Source organism: Lagopus muta, chromosome 9 (genome assembly GCF_023343835.1).
Source record: "Lagopus muta isolate bLagMut1 chromosome 9, bLagMut1 primary, whole genome shotgun sequence".
NCBI lineage: Eukaryota > Metazoa > Chordata > Aves > Galliformes > Phasianidae > Lagopus > Lagopus muta.
The window spans coordinates 3,887,187-3,907,606 of record NC_064441.1 but is presented as its reverse complement, the minus strand read 5'-3'; the positions used below and the strand labels follow the sequence as shown (position 1 = coordinate 3,907,606).

The 20,420-nt window shown below is 42.7% G+C and overlaps 1 protein-coding gene and 1 long non-coding RNA gene across 8 annotated transcripts in view; both read left to right on the top strand.

The window, feature by feature from the left end:
• MECOM (MDS1 and EVI1 complex locus) overlaps positions 1-20,420 on the top strand; it is a 299,911-nt gene that overhangs the window by 110,127 nt on the left and 169,364 nt on the right. The gene's annotated exons all lie outside the window — the stretch shown is intronic.
• On the top strand, positions 1,087-9,926 carry LOC125697549 (uncharacterized). Of its 2 annotated transcripts, none has more exons than XR_007378838.1 (3): positions 1,087-1,257; positions 8,235-8,383; positions 9,337-9,926. It is a non-coding gene; the product is annotated as an uncharacterized LOC125697549 (long non-coding RNA). The 2 variants fall into 2 exon arrangements; XR_007378840.1 differs by having other exon boundaries at positions 8,235-8,402.

The following is a 20,420-nucleotide window of genomic DNA, read 5'->3' as shown; positions in this document are numbered from 1 at the left end:
AATCAAAACCTGGAATTCACAGCTCACGTCTAACCTCAAGAAAAACAGGTTATATTAAATAAAGTTCATTTAAAAATAATTGGGGAAGATTTCTTACTGCTCCCTGGTGATAAATTGCTGCAGTCTTTTCTTCTATTATCACCCTGCTAGTTCTCTGCTCTTCAGCCCCCATTTAGGCATCTAAATAAGATCCAGATTTGCCAAAGTGCTCAGGAGTTGGGATTTTCCACTGGGAGGCTTTCCTGGACTTGCAGAAGAATTAGGTAACGGAGATGCTGAGGGCCTGGCTACTCATTTGGTGTCACAGTGGGAACTGCTCTGTTTGGCAGCCTGGATCTAACAGGTTTCAATTGTCTGGGATTTGTTGTTTCAGCAGTTTCAGGCCTGCCTACAAAGCACTCCTGTTTAAGCACACGAAGGCCACATCAGCATGGCCACTGGTGTCACTCACTGCTCATGGGAAGCTCCTGGTGGTGTCTGAATGGAAGCTACTAACCTTGACACCAAATTGCATGTATGCAGAACAGCAGCGACTGGAAAAAACGCTACTAAAGTTTTGCCAGAGCATAAACCATCTCTTACAAAAGTGTAGACATTGTTCTGCTGAGAAGCTTTGGCTGTTACAAAGGCTGGATACTGATAAGTACGTTTATATATACACACAGTAGTTATTAGTAAGGGTGTTGGATCAAAGCAGCACTTTGTCATGGAGCATCATTTTCCTGTGAAGAATTGAGTGACCTAATAGAGCACACCTGGCATGTTTGCATTTTGGAGTTTCTTGCTGATTTTTCTTTTTTCTTTTTTTCCCTTGGAATTACTTCTCCTATTCAGTTACTAAAAATCCAGCTCTTTGTGCAGTAGAAATGTGTCCATACTGCAGAGAGAATAGCTGCAGGAAGTAAAACAGATTCAGCACAAAGTAACTTCACTTGCTTCCTAATAGGTCTGATGCAAAGCTGAGGAGGGGCATCATTAGAAATTCCCCATCCCTCACTCTCTTCCTTTTCCCCTCAGACTTGATGAGTTAAAGCCTGGGGATCATCCACACCTGGGCTTCTGTAGGGCTAAGGGAGTCATCTCACCACAGGTGAAGCAGCTTGGTTCTTCACCTGCAGCAGGGCACATAGGCAGCAAATGGGTATACGAGAAGCAGGGATTGAGGATTTCATTGAACCAACCTCAAAAAGAAGTCTGAACAACTGCTTTAGAAGCTGAGCACTTTGTTTTGTATGGGATGTGAAGGATTTATATTGGGTGAGTATCTCATCTTCCATAGAAGCCGAACTTCTTTGGCCTTATTTTGAACCTAAAGTAATAAAGAAGGAAATGGAAGCAAAGGTAAACTTAAAGTATTGTTTTACTCTAAATGCTTTCAGTAAAGGGCCTTGTTATCTAATGATTGGTACTAGATGGCTGGTATAAATCGTGCTGTTTGCTCTCTGCACTCATGGCGAAGGAAAGCAGAGGCAAAAGGAAATCAATTGGAACTAGCAGGTAACAAATGACCAGTCTTAGGCAAGCATAGCAGATGGGGAAAATAGAGTTGTGGGCATACATTATTAGGAAATGCTGTGGTGACTTTTGCCCGTTATTTAGGAAATGAAGCAAATAATGAACATTTTTGATGGAGGGGGCAGCTCAGGCAATTAAGAATGTGCAGATGTTCAATACTGAATCATATTTTCCATGTTTAGAAGAGTTTTGGTTTTTTTTGCCATTAGTACTGAATATAGTATCAAATGAGGGACCAGAAGATGCGGTGGCAGCCCTGGCACAGACAGACCACCACACTGCATGCCTGCTCCCCAGGGAGATTCCTGGTGCTGGAGTATTACAGCAGGGTGTAAGGAAGAATCATCCCATGGGATGAGTAAACACCGGAGCCCAGTGAGGGGGGGGACCTCCATCCTTGCTGACTTTGAAGGCCACTTGGGACTTGGTGGTTTCCCTGCTCAGTCTGCTGCTACAAGCTCCCCTTGAGCTGACCCAGTCCTGAATTTGCCCTCCCACTATGCTCATTAGGTTTCTTGGAGTTATTAGTCCTATAGATGTGAGCATATGTGTGTAGGTAATGTGGGAAAGCATTTTTTTATTATTATTACTTTTCTGAAAGCATCCGAACAATATTCTCTGTATGCTGTTACAGCGTATGAGTTCTGCAAGCAAATCTGAAAGTGCTACAGAGGGGACACCCTAACACCTTGAAAAGTATCAATAAAAAATGCTGAAAGCATTAAAAATAAATGAATCATAGGGTGAGAACTAGCATGACAGGTAAATAGGCCTGACATAAAATGCCTCTGGAATCTGTAGGATATTTGCTGGTACAAGGGGGCTTCTAAGCCATGCTTCGTTTACAATGTCCGGTTCCTCTCTCAGGGAAGGATTTCTAATACGTTCAAGGAGACTCCAAGCTTTCAGTAGGTCTTGGGAAAAGAAAGGCAGCTCTGTGAGGGAGCAAGGTTGGGTTTGTTTATGGAGAAAGCTCGCAGGTCACGTTTCACATTGTGTCCTGCTCAGAAGCCTTTCGGGCCACGGAGGAGACGGCGTTCCCTCCAATAGCCTGGATTGGGCCTGGAGACTTCCTGGGGCCGGGCTGCAGCTCTGTTGCAGCAGTGGCCTCCTAGAAAGCCCTGCTACATCAGGAAGACATTTGTGTTTTACAGTTAGTTGCTGGATTTTACTGCCCCAGACCTGTTCCAGCCTCTAGCTGCAGCAGGGTCTGAATAGTGGACTGGTGCCAAGCGCGAGCAGCACGGATGCTCTGTTTTACTGTAACAAGTGCTGGGGTGAACAAGTACAGTCAAGAAAGCACCAGGAATACTCTTTTCCGTTATTAACAGAATTTACTATTTTGATGGCAAAAGTTACAGCAGAAGGCAAGCATTAATCTCATATCTGCATGAACTTGTGCTGGAAACGTTTGGAGCTTATCGGGCTGTGGGTCGAAGCAATGCATGGGGCTTGCTTTGTTTGCTGCTGGACAAAACAGCTGCAATCTCAAACGTATCCAGCCAGTCATGGCTTTAAAAATATCCAGAAGTGTACTTGAATAGGGACAAGTACAGGAAAATGTAATGTACTCAGGCTATTATAAGAAACACAAATGCATTGAATTAATTGTTACCTGTGTTTATTCATCCAGCTTCTGCTTGTCTGACACCATGGGGCTGTGACACTTCCATGGTGCACACCAATGCGTTTGACTTCCTCCAGCTGCCCATCAGCCTCAGCAGTCTCTGGGCTGTTGGATAAATGGATGTGTTTCCGTTTGTACTTAAGAAACTACTCTGTATCGCTTGGTTCACAGCTGTCATTGGAACAGGAGTGGGTGTTTCACTGCTGTTTTTCAGCTGGATGCAATGCTTTAAGAAAACCAAGCCTCTACCTTGGTATGCTAAAGATATGGAAGAATTTCATTCATTTTTCCCATCAGGACTCATAGTGCAACTGTGGAGGATTCAACAGAGATATCCTCTTAGAATGGTGTGAAAAGTTAAAACCATTCAGTTGTTCTATTTGAACTTACAGGTTTAAATAGACTTATGCTCTTTGAGGGTTTGAAGGAGCCCTTCAGCAGCTCAGAATTCAGGTGATCCCAGCTCTGACAGCTCTAGCAAGTCCTCTGCCCTCCCTGCAACGATGCGTGTACTGCTGTGTAGGAGACCTTGTCTTGAACTTGGAGTTGGGTGTGCCAAAGGAAATGCAGTGGTGTGACTGGGAGAGAGAGAGAGGCCAAATGCAAATCGACCTAATTGATGATGAAAGCCAGAGGGAGTGGCTGCAATTATTTCATTAAATATCTAAGGAGGGGTTATTTGTCCACATAAGTGACTTGTTTGGGCTGTGGGGTTTCTGGTAGCACAGTGTCCTCTCAGTTCTCCCCTCCTGGGAGGGGGCCTTGGTTTGGTTAGCCTTGCCTAGGAGATGTTCAGCCATCAGAGCCTTTCCAGAAGCAGGGTTGCTGTGCTGGTTATTTTAATTTATGGGCTGAGTTTTCAGAATGTGGAATCGAGTTAATTCAGTGATTAAAAAAATAATAATAATTACTGAAGTAAATAGAAATATTCAAATTGGATCATGCTAATTACTGAAACTAATTATATTTTCCCAAACACCTCTTAGCTTACCTATTCTGCAATGAAAAATCATTTGCTCATGATGTAAAACAGGAGAAAGGAGATTGCCATGACAATTAGCAGTAATTAATGAGAAGCTTTGAATTGCTGGGTGTTAACCTCACCATCCATTAGCAGGCACCACTTGGATCTGCCTGCTGAGGGGTATGGGCACACACAGATGCTTTTCTTCCTGAGAGTGGGGAAGAGATGTGGGAATGTGTCAGTAAATTAAAACACTTTCTCCTGTTCTTTACAAACAGCCTTGTGCACCTTCTACAGATTCACATTTTTCATCATCCTTGCAACAAGTAAAGTAGTAGTAATACATGTTTTAGCTGAAATGAATTCTTAACTCTTTGGGGTATACTTAGCTTGACTTGAGTAAATGCGGTCACGGCAGCTGCTGCCTGTAAGACGTTACTTATATTCTACAGAAGCCTATCGTGTTTCAGAACATATTTTCATTCTGATATGAAAGAAAAATAAATCTTTGGGAACTCTAAGAAAGGGAAAATAATCAAAACTTTAAATGAAAAGATACCTTTTTTTTTTTTTTTTATTTTATTTAGATCAATGAAATCAAATTTCTTCCTCCCCCCCCAAAACAAAACAAACCTTTGAAAAGATTCCCCTACTTACCATATATACACACACATGTGATGGAATCTGTCTGCATTCAGAACTCAAAAATCTTTCAGCATTTCAGCAGTGGTAGATTTTTCCATTCTGTTTACCATGAAAGTCACACAAAAACGGTCCAAAACTTTGGGATGATACCATCAGTTTGTCACCTTCCATCTTCCCACCCTGAGTGTCACCTGTTTCCATAGTACATGTGAGATCCTTATGGTAGTACAACAGAGACTACATGTGACATCTTGCTTCGTGTCATCAGTCAGTACTACAGTCAGTAGTTTGTGTTAACACTGGAGAAATCAGAATGCAGTTGGCGTACTGCAGGCTAGTCTGTAAAACACTTCACGGTGTTCTGTGTAATTGTGGATCCTGTGCTGATGGCAGATAACGTTTAGGGATAATTTGTGGAGACACTTAAAGGTGGAGCTGTGAATTAGAGCAGCAGCTCCTTTCTCAGCTGTGACACATGGAAGGGCTGAGCAGCATGTCTATCTCTGCGCTGCTGCTTCCCTGGAATTGCTTCCTGAGAGCAGCCTGTCCCAGCACGATCTCTGCGCAGCGTGGAGGAAGTCACGTTAACCTGCTTGAAATGAGATGCTGCTTCCACTCCTCTCCTGGTTTATGGATGAATTGTTTGCTCTCGCCACAACTTTGTTTTCTCTGTTGTGGTGGCTGGGATGTTATCTCCCTTCCTGAGTTGCGCTGTCTCTAACGGAGCAGCTGGTGATTGATAAATGAATACAAGGATAGGCTAGAAAGCACCAAAGGAAATACCTTTGGTGGATAAATGATGACTGCCAGGAGCTGCTTGGTGCTGCAGCCGAGTTTGTCTTTTGTTGTGGATAGGAGGAATCTGCCTATGCTGGGGATTTTCATACACTGCAAAGGGAGCACCATACAGGATGAAAATACCTTAAAGCAAAATACACGAAACAACCTCATTTTAAACTCTCTGTTTTCCTTTCTGTCACTGTCAGGCTTCTCATCTACTCATTTCATGTTGAATATGGCAGAGGGATAGGAGACTAAGCCCCTGTTATGTTGATATTTTTCACGTTCAGAAGGGTAGAATAAATGTGGAGAGCCTTTGTCTCAAGAAATTCCTTTCCTCAACGCCGTATTGTTTCAACACAGTCCAACCTGCTTTGCTATATTCTCTGCTGAACTGGGGAAATAGTCTTGGGGAGGTGCTTCATGTAGGAGTTTGGTGCTGTGGTTGTGTGCGTGGTGGAGCTCAGCCCTTAGCATAAGAAGTCTGCTTTTAAAAACTGTTGTTCTCAGAAACATTTGCTGGCCTTTTATTCTCCTGTTGGCCTTAGTGGTGAACCTCTGCAAGCAGGGTCACTTCTGAGAAGCTGACTGTGTGTTTTGGGGTGGAGGCAATGTCTTCACCCCAGGACTCTGGATGGAGCTTTGCTTTGCCCCTATGTACCACACACTGCTCTGCTCCCTGCGTTGCTCTCTGTGCTCATGCGCTGCATGGGTGTAAAGCATTTGTTATTGGAGATTGAAAGTGCTTCACAGTATTTAATCTAATCAGTGAAAACTTCCTCATCCCATTATTTGGGCAATTTTGGGGGAGGAGTAGTTGTTTTCATTTGGGTTTTATGATTTACACTTCATTTTTACGGTATGTTTGTTCAGGAGGAGAATTTTTCATTACTTTCCTTTGTAGTGATTGTTTTGTACTTTCTTGGGACAAACTCGGCTCTTTTGAAGGTCCACATGCTTACGTGCAAAATATTGGCAGATCGCTGAGCCTGAGGAATGCAGTGGAAACCATAGTGCATCCTGTGCTTTGATTTCTGCAGATCACTGAATATTGGTCATGGTTACAAGGCAGTTTCTAGATTCACACTTAATGCTTTCGGCTCCTGCAATCGTTTTTTATTCATATTAAGCTGGTTGACGCTCACTGTGATCCCGTTCAGATCAACTTTGGAGTAGATTAAATTGGTGCCGAACACAGAAAAAAACACAAAAACTGAAAGCGAGTGAAAGCGATTTGGTTGTCTGGTGTTCACATAACTGCCTGGATTTCTGACTTTCTGTCCTGAAGGCTGAAAATGAAGGAAAGAGCTTCTGTGTGTATCTCTCAGTACGGTTATGGCCGTGAACAGCAGGGCCAGGAATCTGGGCCGGTTACGCGCCCCGTTTGGTTCTTTGCACTGGTGTGTTTAACTCATTAAGCACAAAATCGCTCCGTTTGCACAGCTAAAGCAGGATTTCTTCACTGATGAGCCACTCATCAATGAGCACGAAGATTTTACAGTCTGATCACTCATTTCCTGGAAATAACTGAAATCAGCTGCCAGCAATGGTCTCCATCTCCTCCATAAGTTTGCCAACAAAATTCACACAGCAGCTTAAGCAGTCAGAAATCATATTTTATATTCAGCTTGTAGGCTCGGATTAGAGAGAAAGAGGACCGTAATCCTGAGGATTTGCTTGGACAGCATCTGAGGTGTTGTGCATACAATTCGAAGACAGACCTACTGTAGCAGTCATATTGCTCAAATAGAAAAAAAAGCTTACTGAATCCTTTTTCTGTTGCTGTCTTTTTTTCCTTCATTTTTCTTCAGTCTTCTTTCTTTTTTTTCTTTCTTTTTCACCTGCATAGCCCTGGTAACTTTCCCTAAGCAGCTTTTCTATTTATTTTGCAGCTGTTATCACTTCTCTCTTCTTCTGTATTCTTCTCTCCTCCTCTACTCAATCTGCAAAATTGCACCTTGCTTAAATTTCCCTGTTGTGCATCTTTAGCTTGTTTTTCTGTGTGTTATTTTCAGGGGGAAAAGTGAAAGGGGAAATGAAAAAAATAACCATGCATCATTGGAAATAATACGAGCGTTGAGTGTTGGGCTGTCCTCTCTGTTTCTTCAGGTTGCTCTTTTGCACTGGTGTAAATGCAGCTTTCAGAAGCCAATATCCAGCAGAAAGCCATCAGAGCTGGGGTACAGACCTGTGCCACACTGAGGCTTTGCATTTTGCCATTTGCTTGTCAATACTTTCACTTGTTTTTCTTCCCCAGCAATGTATCAGCTTGCAAATTCCAGCAAAAAATGATTTCCATCTATATCCCAGTTTTGCCACTCGGGACCAGCGCTGGTGTGGGTTTCGAAGTTTGATTGTTATCATATCAGTGTTTTTCTTCTTTTTGTTGCGTGCCAAGTGTAGCTCTGCTGGTGACCTGGCAGTGAACAGACACTTAAAAACATGGAAGAATAACAGCAACAAAGCAAATAATACTGACAGTACTCATTAGTGACATTAAGCACTCAAAACCCATGTGTTAAACTTCCCCCAGACGTCAGCTTTTTAGGGAAATTCAGTGGTATTCAACAGCATGAGGTTTTGTCTACAGCAAGTACACCCCTGCACAGGGCTGTCACATCAAAGTTCTGCGCTTTTACTCCTCTCTTTCCTTCAGACTTTTGCACTTTGAGGCCCAACCTTCTCATTTTTCTCATCTCACAGGGTCTGTGGGTCTCTGTTGCTGGAGGTGAGAAGAGGAAGATGGGGTTTCTGTGTATAAACACAGCCAGGCATGTTGCTGTTCTGCAATAGAGGCTAGAAAAATATATTTGTCTCCTCCTGCTGGTGCGATGTTGCTGGTTTGGGGTTAGGTACGTTATCTATGGCCAGGTCAGTAACTCATAGCCCACCTTTGTTGTATATTTCTGCCCAGAAAATAGGATCTGATGAATCTCTCAGCATTTATTCTCTCCGTCGCAATCACACATTGCTCTGAGTGCTGTGCAAGCTCTGCACCTCGGGATGAGTGAGCATTGCAGCCCTCTTCATTTGTTGCACTTGTTTTTTTTTTTGTAAACATTCTCTTTGTGGTTATTAAATAGTAAGCAGATGTCCATCAGAATCCATTCTTTATAGACACTCTTTTGTTTGACAGAACTTTGAAGAGTGGATATGTATTATTATTATTATTTTGAATATATTTATTTTAAGAAATCAAAAGTTTAAAAAGAAGAAAAAGAAAAAAAGACTCTACCTAAAATTCTAATTTATATTTCAAGAGCTATTAGCCAGTCATTGCTAGTCACTAATCCAGCTTACAGTAATACAGATGCATATATGTGTATGCAGAGGTAAATGGCCAGCTTGCTGCTGTTCCCAGTTCCCTAAGACCTTTGAGGTGTTACTACTCTGAATATAACCCAGCTTTCTTTTTCTTTTCTGTACCAAAGAGGTGTTTTCTCACTGATTTCAGCATGTAGGACTGTGCTCTTCCACTTGAGCTCAAGTCTGATGATTCTGCTTGATTTTTCATAGAACAGGAATGATGCCACTTTCTGAACTAAGGTCTCTTTTACTCAAAAATCTGATTTTGACTGAAAATTCAGGTATATTTTACTTCTAAACTGAATTTGCCAAAGGACTCATTAATCTTTGAAACCAAGATTATTTTTATGACTTCTACTGCTAATAAGTGTCACCGCAGAAAATCACCTCTAAGTCAGGGCGGAATCACGGAGGAGAGCTCTTATAGATATATTTCCTCAGCGAAAGCTTTATGGGGCACCTCTGGAATCAAACTGAGATTTGTCATTGATTTCCACAGGAATACCCTGCTTTAGAAGAAGAATCAAACAACTCCCGTCCTCTCCGTGTCTTTGATATATGGCACAGGATGCACAGTTTTCTCCGGCGCTTCCCAAGTTCATAATTTGTGTTTCACCCTAACGCCACTTTGTGAATTTATTGGCTGCCAGAAACTCTCCATCAGGGTTATGGAGCTTTGCCTACCTTTTGGTGGTTATAACATTTTTTTTTTACAGGAGTGTTTAGTTATTTTTACATAGGTGCCACATGGGTGGGTCGGTACCAGCCTGCCACTGGTGCAAAGTCATATTTTTTGAGTCTGGGAGAATACATCAAACCTCTGCCAGCACTTTCATGGATGGGGATATTTGGTTAAATAGATGTTTATCTGGGAAAGTCATCATCTGGCTAGCAGCATACTGAATGTTTCTAAGCAGCTAACTTATGTATACTAAACAAATTTGGTTTGGCTGCAGCTAGAGCTGCCCTGTGGAAATTCTCAACATACATTTGTTTGATTGAGCTGTCATTTTCAGTTGATCTGCTGATGATCTGTGTCACTTTGTTTAAATGTCCCGGTGTTTTTTTTTTTTCATACAGTGCAAAAACAGTGTGCTTTCTGTGATGGATTAAATTGAGGTGAAATTCGAGAGTTACTCCTGTTTTCTATTTCTGTGCTCTAAGACAGGTGGGCTGGAATGACAAAGAACTTCACACACAAACGCATTAAAATCAAAATGGAGTAGTTGCCCTCATGATTTAAAACATCCGTAGATGTGTCAACTACCAAATGCTCCCATTCAAAGAAGTTGCTTGGATTTGCTCTTTAAACAACAAATGATATTTATTTGGTCTATGCCATCCGGCCTAAAAGAACTGGGCAAAGCAAACATCACGCTCATCCTGTGTTATTTCGCGTGCAAAATTCTCTGTGGGTGTATGAGTGCTGGGGCTGGCCTCTGTTGAGAGGGTACAAGAGGAACCATGGGTTGAAGTCCTGGAGAGCAGCAAGGCATGGAGATAAATTCCTCTGCAGACCAGTTAGGGAACTGGGAGGTGTCTTTGGCGTTCTGCAGATTTTTCTGATAGACAAAAGCTTCATTCTGGCTGTGGCACTTGAGTTTTTTGCATTTTCTTAATGTATTTTATTTTGTTTCTATTACTTTGATATTGAGAAATATTACTCAAGCTTCAGGCTATGATTTGCTCTCCCTTGAGACCGGCATGTGCTTCCAATGATCCTGGAGAGGATCAGCTCACCAGACTTTGTCGTTCATTTCAGAGCTCCCTGAACACTCTCTGACCTTCAGCTTTTCCCATGTGAGCTGTGGTCTGTGTGTGAACCACAAGCTGAGGCTTTGCGGTGCAGCCAGACTACAGCTTTGTGGGAAGCAGTAAGGGATGCCAAGCCCGGACGAGTGGTGGATTTTCCAAATGCACCCTTTATTTGGTCTGGACCAGTGGGTCAACCATTTTCACCCCCCAAGGCTACAGTTTGCCTGTGGGTGAGATGGAAGCCCATGGGTTAGATGTGCACCAAGTGCTCTTTCAACACATCCTCACCGTAATGCTTGAAGTTTCTCTCTCTTGACGCGCTTGGGGTTATGCATGGCCTTACAAAAGTTGCTGGGTTAAGGTTCAGGGGAGTGTGGAGGAGGTCAGCTGGATCGTAGTTTGACATTTGCTTTGAGAAGTGCTCCAGGAAGAGCCGCTGTTACTTGACTTCATCTTCTAATGAGCTTAAAGGGAAAGTTTAAGGCATGATTTGTTGCTTCCACTTCCTCACTTGGAAAATCTCTTCCGTGAGCAGCAATTGCATTGTTACTGCTTGAGCAAGTGCAGTCCACGCAATGCCTGTCCTTCTCTCTGCGTTCCCAATACCAGCCTTGATATGTGCACTCATGAAAAACACATCTGCTTTATGATTGTTCATGGCTTTGCTAACTGTAACTGTTTAGCTTGAAGGTTTCTGAGCATTTTTGGCTTTATTTTGGAAAATAATCTCGGACAAAATCAATTCAAGTGATTACGAACTATGTTAGGAGCATTCACAAAAAGCACAAAATTGTTCAAGCTATTTTTGCTCAAAGATTCCATCAGTTCCGTGACTTAGAATGTGTCTCGGTGTTTATGTATAACATTCTACATAAACATCTTGTATATATACATCCTGATCATTAACAACACTTAAATCCATGTCTGTAAACATAAATAGATACGTAGTTAAGTACAGTTTATTACAAAAGATTAGTCTGTAGTGCAATAAGAAGTCAACTTAAAGCACATAATAACTTTTTGTTAGTTTGAGCTTATAAGGTCCTCTACGATCCTTTGGGATGGAGAGCAGCATCTGGGCCAAGGTCTCTAATGGCATGGCATCCAGTTACACTGAGACTGAGTTTGGTCCATTAAGTGCTACGTATTTATTTAAGCTGTCATATATCAGCCTGCACATGAAAACAATAGAACTCATGAAGATTGCCAGTTTGAGGGGGGGAGGAGGCTTATTTTCAAAATTGCTTCCAAGTCATTGGGATGAACCAGAAGCTTTCAGAGTGCTGATTTATTGCTCTCTGCTAGCTGCTCACCAGGACCCTTCTGCTTCTCCAAGATCAACAGCTTCGTCGAAAGCGATACAAGGTGTATGGAACAAAGAGTGGAATGAATTACATTAGCAGTTAACTTTCTTTACAGTTTATATATCAATAAATATCTACAAAATGTTTGAGGCTTTGACCAGGAAGCCATGTAAAATACACTGTAGCCCTACTCTTATTCTTCTTCTTTTTTTTTTTCCAGAGTCAAAATAGATCTAACTGATGTTAACTGTTTCACAGTGGGGGGCTCATTCTGGTTTCACACTGGTGTCACATTTGATTTCGGAGGGGGGAAGTGATCAGAATGAGGATGGCCACTCCTCCATCTTCCAGCAGGGACTGCTGCTACGGGAACACTTGGCATTTCTGTGCCGCTCTGCTTTGCAACTTCAAAGCAGCAGAGAGGGATGAGCTATTCGCCATGGGGCTCATCAGAGGCAAATGAAGTAATATGATCCCAGGAAAGAAATGGGAACCCAAGAGCGAAGGAGGGAATTTGTTATTGGATATTTTTGTAAAAGTAGCAGAGAGTGTAGCAGCAGAGCCACCACACAAGGAAAGACTGATGGGATGGAAGGCAGAAAAGGGCTGAGTGAAGTGGGAGGTGTGACTAGGTCCACATGCAGAGAGTGGCAAAGGGTGTTTGTTGGCTGAGATTGCAAATACGTGTTGAAGAGGGAACAGGCACCTAACGGTGTCTGCTGTGGACCACCAATAAGGGAGAGGTGAGAATGGAAAACTTTTGGGCCAGCTGAGATAGTGTTGAAAGGCTCAAAGCAGTCAGACCGCAGAGGAGTTACAATTCATAGATGTGCTAGCAAAAAATATGGCCAGATAAACACTCCTGAGGACTTTCTAAATTACACAAGAAACAATTTTATAGGAAAGAGGTGACAACATCCTGGATTTTCCTAATTTCTGTGAACACTTATTTTTTTCTAACAAGTCTCCTTCTTGCTCAGTGGAAGCTTCAAAGTTTTAACATTTTTGGTTCAGATTTTATTTTCTTTTAAATCTGTCTGTCTGGGTATTTTCCTTTTCTGTGTTTTTTTTTTTTTTTTTTTTTTTTTTGGTGAGAAAATGAAAATGAGGCAATTCTGAGAGAAGCAGAAAGAGCAAGAAATGAGTGGAGAGAAGGTGATGCTCAGTCTGAGCTAACCGTGTGTCGTGGAGACAGCAGTGATGGGGTGGGATGGAACGGGAGTGGGTTCTTCTTCTCTTCTTCCCTCCATCCCCTTGCAAAATCTATACCAGGGAAAATAGTGCGTGGAGAGGAGATGAGAAGGAATTTGGTTTTGATTCTTTTTTTTTTTTTTTTTTTTAATGGCTTGTAAATTAATTGTAAGCGTGGCAAAGCAGTGTGCTGAATTAGAGATGGGTTTGATGTGTGTGTGCTAGAAAGGGCTCTGTACTTGAACAGCTGCTGGTGGCACACATCCTGCTGGCCATGCATTCCCTGTGCAAGTGGCTTGCCTTGTCACAAGCAGCCTCATGTTTCCCACTTCTCAAAGACCAAGGAAAATAACAGCTACAAGTCCTCACAGCTCACCATAGTCTCACATATGCCTCTTTTTCTAGAAAAAAATAAGCTAGCCTAGAAATATACAATATAGAATTTTAGGTATATTCAGCAACTAGATTCCTTTTCCTTCTATCCTTGTGCCAAGCTTACTACCATGGGCTCTACAACTCACACTGGGACAGGTATCCCTTCCTGACTGGGCCTGGATGTGTGCAATACCTGCTGTCAGTCCTACAGACAAACCTTACCTGCACCACTGCTGAACTTATCGTTTCATTAAAGTCCCTGGCACAAGTCCCACTGACTTAAAGATGCCCCATAAATCCCAGTTTGCTGGGACAGATCCACCTTGCAAAATGTGCCGGGAAACACAAATGTACTTTACTGATCATAAATACTTGGCTGATATTAAAATTAATAAATGCTTATATAAAATGTGCTGCTGCGAGAGTTTGAATAGTTGAATAGGAGGAACAAACAGTATCTGGGGCAAAGAAAAAGCAGAATTGGGGTAGGTAATATAAATAAACTGGAAAGATTGCTGCGCTCTGAAAATGCATGTGCACGTTGTGTTGGGTGAGGTACCAATGAGAAGCATGTGTGCCAGCCAGGGACCGAGGTTTTGCTGAAGCAAAATAGGAATTGCTGATTGTGCCTTGGAATACCCCCATCCAAGACACCTGCTGCCTTGTAGGATAAATGGTCTTCCGTAGAGCAAAATGAAACTGTCCCAAACGTATTTTTTGTCATCGTAAAAATGTAATCACTTTATTCATTCAACAAGTTGGATACAGATGCATCCCGACGCCCTACAGAATGTCTCTGCTCGTGTCATGTGCAGTAGAGCTGCTCTGATATAGTTGCTCATAAATTTCCAATCAGCTAAGTACGGTGCTTGGTGCCGCGTGACCTTGCGGTGGTACAACTGCAGTGTGTGCTGCTGAGAAGTCACTGGCAGGAAAAATGGTGGCCTTGTATCTCCTCGGGAGCAGGTGCTGGAAAGCAGTCTTGCCAGACCTTGAGACTTTGAAGTGGACAGCATTATAGGATTAATTATTTGATGCTTTTCTTGATTAGTGTACTGTTGATGAGTATTTCTATTAGTGTTTCAAGGACTTAACTGCAGTGTATCACAGTGTCATTGCAGTATAATTAAGACTCCCTGTAATTGCATAATTAAAACGCTGTCTGGCTGCTGGTACAGCACCTTCTGTCTGCAGTACAGCAGCTCAGCTTTCCAGGGGAAACACCTCCAAATGGAAGGATTGGGGTACAGCATGCAAACAGGTGCATTCCTGGTGGCACGCAGTCCGTCCTGCTACACTCTCCTCTGGAAAAGGAGGAGGAAGGCAGGGCTGAGCCTTCACCAATCACTCTTTAACCTGATAGTGCTTAGAGTGAGAATTGCTCACCTTCCAAAAAGCAAACTGCTTGTAGGCCAGCACTGTAGTAGCTGCTGGCAGGAAGGGGTTAAATTCCTTGTTATTCCTAACGCTTTTGTGAAACAAAACTTCATGACCTGGCTTTCTTTCTTCCTTTTCTTTCTTTCTTTTTTTTCTCAAGTGATTACACTTTGCCACATTCTAACGGGGCGAATGCATTTGTGTCTCAGGACCTTACACTACCGGATACTGACATGTTCAACATCTCCCGTGGCTTACCAAACACATCAGGGATGTGGACCTCCCTCTGTTTTCTCATTATGCCAAATAATGAAATGTGGAAATAATTCTAATCCTTTCTTCTGGTTGTGCTGTACCTCAGAAAATATGATAAACTCAATCCAATTAAAAGTCATTACCTCTACAAGGCTCAGTCTCTATCTATAACCTTTGTTTTATAATTCACTCTGTTATCTGTCTTCATTATAATTTGGTAGAATAGTCATCTTTTATTACTGCTTTCTGTCAGAGGCATGTGATTTCCAGCGCTGCTTTGTGACACATCTCAGTTTAAAAAGTAAAGGTCTACTAATGAGTAAAAAGAAGTTCACTTACCCGAATTTATTACAGTGAGATAAAGTTTCATTTACATTGATTAAAATACTGAAGGTTTCAGTAGCTGTTTTGATTTTAAGATGTTCTGTTGCAGCAATAGTTTTTCACTATGTCAGGGACTGTTAAAGTGTGTTACCTTTTCTGCCTTTCTGCAGCTGATAGGGATTTAGCTAAATTTTGATGCTGGTTAGTATTTGCTAAGTTGGCATGAGTTAAAAACCTATTATCTAAGTGACTGAACTCACTAATTCTTATTTATCATTCTCCTCCTTAACTTTCTCCTGAGCACGTTGGCTTCTCGTGACGCATCTTTGTGAGAATGTATGTCACGTTTCCCATTATGGCAATCAAATAATGAACAAAAGGTGGTTCCTGTAGTCCATTTTCCTGCCCTGGGAGTGGCCAGCACAAAAGGCTCAAAATTTTAAGGCATATATTTCTTTTCTCCTTGGGTCTCATCCATACAGAGTCATGAAGGGAATTAGCAAGTACGTGTTAGCTGCTGCAGCTCTGCTCAGTTGCAGTATTTCACTAAGATACAAATGTAAGCCATTAGCTGGTGTTTCAGCATGCGTTGGGCTGCCTCCCCAGCTGGCAGGGATCTCTGCAGGCTCTTTGCTAGCTGCAGACCTGGCCCCGATACATCACCCCCTGCAGCTGGCATCTCCCTCTTCTCTACCCCCACTCCCCGTAACCCAGATAAGATTTTGAAGGCAAATATATATTTATTCCATTGAGGAAACTTTATCAACCAGCACCAAAGTTTATTGGCACTAGCCAGTGATATAATGGGTAGTTTAAACCCTGCTAACTGCGAATAATTTTTCAGCAGTGTTTATGATTGCTGCAGACTCTAACAGACCAGAAGTACAGATAACATAAATATTTCTACCAGAGATGATTGTGCTGGAACTATAAATAAAATTAGGCTTAACTTGTAAATAAATTCAGTAGATGCCAGCCAACATTTATAATTCTTTGTTGCTGCATGTAATGTAGTAATTTATATGGAGAGGGCGCAGGAGCACAAGCAGCCAAATTTTGCTTTCCAGTTACACAGGTGCAACTTCCCCTGACATCAAGGAGAGTGGCTCCCGTGCAAATGAAAGTAGAGTCTGACCCACAGTCTCTCAGTGCTGGACCCTAATTAAAGGACAGCGTCTGGTCCACATCAGATGCTTTGGACTGTGTTACTTAATTAGACAAGAATGACACTAGACAGAGCACCAAATGCTACTAGTTATTGTATGGGCTGATGGTGAGGATTTCCAGAGCCCACAAGCGGTTCCCCACGCTTTTGCTATATTTTGGCTCTGTTGGGCTAGAGCAATCTTCCCTCAAAGGCGTGATGCTCTCTAGTGTGTGGCTTCCCTCCTGCAGCCAGTTTTCTCCTCTGTGCTCAGAGCTCCTCCTACCCAGGGAGTTCACGTCAGCTTGTAGCATGCACTTCTTGTTGCATTTTTTTTCTTTCCCCTCACAAAAGTAAGAAGCAAACATAAAGTAAGAAGCAGCATAAACCAGCTGCTATCCACGTTGTTGCTACCAACACATATGTTGCAGGGATATGCAGGCAAAAACCTTCCAAAGCACTAAATGCTTCACATGCAGTGCCACAGCAGTGCTCAGACTGAGTTCCTTTCTGTTTCAGACTGAATCAGGCTGTAGCAGAGCACTTGGTGACTTGTGTTCTCCAGCCCAAAGGCGTGTTGTCTTGTGCTGCCTTTCTCACCATTCTTTGTCTGTGCATCTTTTCCTACAACTCCCTCTCCTGCCGAAGTCGTGCAAGGGCTCAGGGCTTCATGGGGCCAGCTGTGCAAGTGTGGACAAAATCTGCAGCAGAGAAGCATGAGAGGAAGGCTGAAATCTGAGCCCCACATTTCCCTCTCATTTTTCTTACATTAGCATCAATCTGAAGAAATCTGACCAACTTTGGCTAAGGCTAGGATAGACACTGATCTCGTTTATCCTTTGGTGGAAGTCTAAAGCAATTACTCTGGATTTAGCAGCCGTGTTGGAGAGTTCGGAATTTGGCCTTTGGGGCAAGTGACAGATCTGGCAGATTGTGCTTCAGTCCCCCTCATTCCCGTTGTGTGGCCCACAAGCAGACCACAGTTGGCAGCCCACAAACATCGTCTCATTGCACCACATCTGGTTTCCAGGGGTGGATCTTTTGGGCATGTTCAGTTTTCCCGTGCTTTGGTTTGGGTCAAGCAGTACAGGTATGCAAAGCACTGATGTATTTGAAGACTGATGATTGTGAAAGTACTTTCCCTTGGTCATTCAAGTAACGATTCAGAACTATTTCAAGTGTGGCATTTATCTCTAGACTTGCTGATAATCTCTTTTGTTTTACAGCTGAGCCTTGTATTTGTAAAACAGTTTTTCTCTCCCCTGTTATTTTTACGTTTTTCACTTAACTGGGAATTACTAGCTCCATTCTGCTTAGAATCTAATCTCATTTGATTAGGTTTGCCTGATGCTTTTCACAATGGGGTCCTGCTTGGGGCCGCCAGACTGTGTTACAATACAAATAATAATAAATAATCGTTTTTAGCTCCACAGAACAGTTCTGTGAATAGGGAGCGGCACAAACCAGTTTCAGGTACATTAACTGATAAAAAGTTCAAGTAATGTAGCTCTTGGCTAGAGTCCCTTCTGTGCCTGGGGATGGTAACCCAAACTCTGCGTGTTTCTGAGGCCAAGGAACCTTTTCCTCCAGGGAACGTGGCCCCTGGCCGTGCTTCCTTGGTGCAGGACTCTCAGATGGCTCTCATGTAGTTCACCACTACTCTATGCTCCTTTTGAATCCAATAGGTTTCTTTCTCTTATTTTCTGTTTTTCCTGACCTCCTGTGTTCTAGACTGATGTAGATAGATTTTGTAATCAATCAGCCCCTGCCTGTAACATTTTTTTCTTTAATACTTGTTCAAACAGAAATTCAGATAAAGGTGTCCCATTTGTATGCAAGAGGAAATGCCTGCCTCCTTTTCAGATATGCTTGCAAATACTCTGTGCTGATTTCCTCAGTGCTGAATAGAAACGTTAGGTCAAACAAATATAAATGCACTCTGGTCTCATTAAGGGATCTGACTTGGAGCACAGTGGTGCATTCAGGCCCACTCTGGCCTTATGCAAGAGATGGGTCTCCTTCATCTGTTTCTTATATGTTCCCCAGTCACCCTCATTAATGCCTTCATTAAAGGCATGGTCAACAGCCCTTATGGAGTTCTAAGCTTCTGACACAATGGACTTCCACTGAGTAAAGCCGTGTCCTTCTGATGTCTGCATGTTAGGGCTAAGGGTCTTCTTTCTCACCTTTGAGAAGCCGTGGGCACGAAAACGTCTCTATCTTCTCAGTTGGAAAGTGCCACTTCCACATTCTACCTCAGCTCTTGTTTTATCCTGCTCAGCAGGTGATGGCATTAAAAACACCTCTGAAGTAAGCTCTCTAGATGCTTTTGCTTCCAGCCTACTCCTTCATCTGCAGTAATCAGCTGCCCAGGTTATCACAGCAACCACGTGCATGACTCCAAGTGCGGAGAATCAGATTCAAGTGCTAGAGTGTCAATAGCAGTTTGGGGCTGTATTTTCCCAGACATAAATTGCCTGAAGAGAGGCAGAAAGGAGGGAAGATGACATTGTTAGGAGGCTTCTTAAAACTGCACAAATCCATTTTTCCACAGCCATGTTCCAAATCCATTGGTGCAGTTGTGCTTTGGCACATGGCTATGCTGTGCTCATCAGGCACATCCCCAGCATGTGTCCACGTGAGCTCCTTCCTTCTGGCGTGCCAGCTGGTGTCAAAAGTGCAAACACAGGTGTCCATCCTGGTCTTTTGCTAGCAATTAACCTTTCCTCCCTTGTTTCCTTTGAAGCTTGCTCATGTTTTTATTGCAAAATATCAGTGAAGAGTTTTATGGAGGCTAACATCAGAACTTCCACGCTGCCTAATCTCATCTGCTTCCTTATCGGGGCCTTGGTTGTGTTACATCCCATTTCTAGCAGGGATAATTAGTAGACTTTAAAGAAGTCACCTTGAATTTTGAAACTGCAGTGTTGTCTGTGTGAATGCCTTGCAGTTCCATGGGAAAATGATGCTTTGAGGATCAATGCATTGATGCACTGAGCATCAGTGATCCCTGAGCCTAAACTGAACCTCACAAGGATTTGCTATCAGTCAATATGCCACTGTTTTGCTGGAAGATCCAGGAAGCTACAAATTTGGAAATGAAGACCAGACCCGCCATTCATGTACATTGATTTCAGTGTAGTTCCTTCTACCAGTGATAATACAAATGTATCTTAATGGTCTTCCCTCTCTTGGCCAGCAATAATTCAACTTCTTGTTTATTTTGAGGTTTTAAAATCTATTTTCATTAGGATACTTTTCTATTTCAGGCAATATGTAACATCAGTACTTTGTTTTACCCCATCCCCAGAGCTTTGGGACAGATATATGCGTATTTTACTTTGCAGGGCTTTCAAACTTGAGCCAGTTTCTGACTACGACACTGGGTGTGTCTGCTGGAAATGAAAGCAGTCACAATAGAGCAGCACAAATGGGCTTGTCTCCCTGCCAGCCTTCCAGTGCCGATTTATCAGTTGCAGGTTTGACCCTATATGGCTAAAACGTGCATAGCCAGAATGTCTGAGATAAGTATAACTGGGGCCTTCGGGTCTGTGAGAGAGAAATTAAACTGGACTGTCCCAGGGGGAGAAGAAACATCTGCAGAACTGTCCTGGAGGCTGCAGGCACAGCTTGTGCTGGCTTGTGGGCAGGTTGTGAGCGTGGTTTGCTGTGGCTGTGGGTTTTGTCTGAGCCACTTGATTCTTTGGTAGAGAAATGGCAGGACCGAGGAGAGCCCTGGTTTTGTGAGCTACTGCCTGGTGGGACAGAAAAACAACAAATTCATGAGGTGAACTTTTGAAGGAGTTTGGGTGCAGGCACCCAGCTGTCATGGGAAATCAGTAGGATTTAGATGCCTGA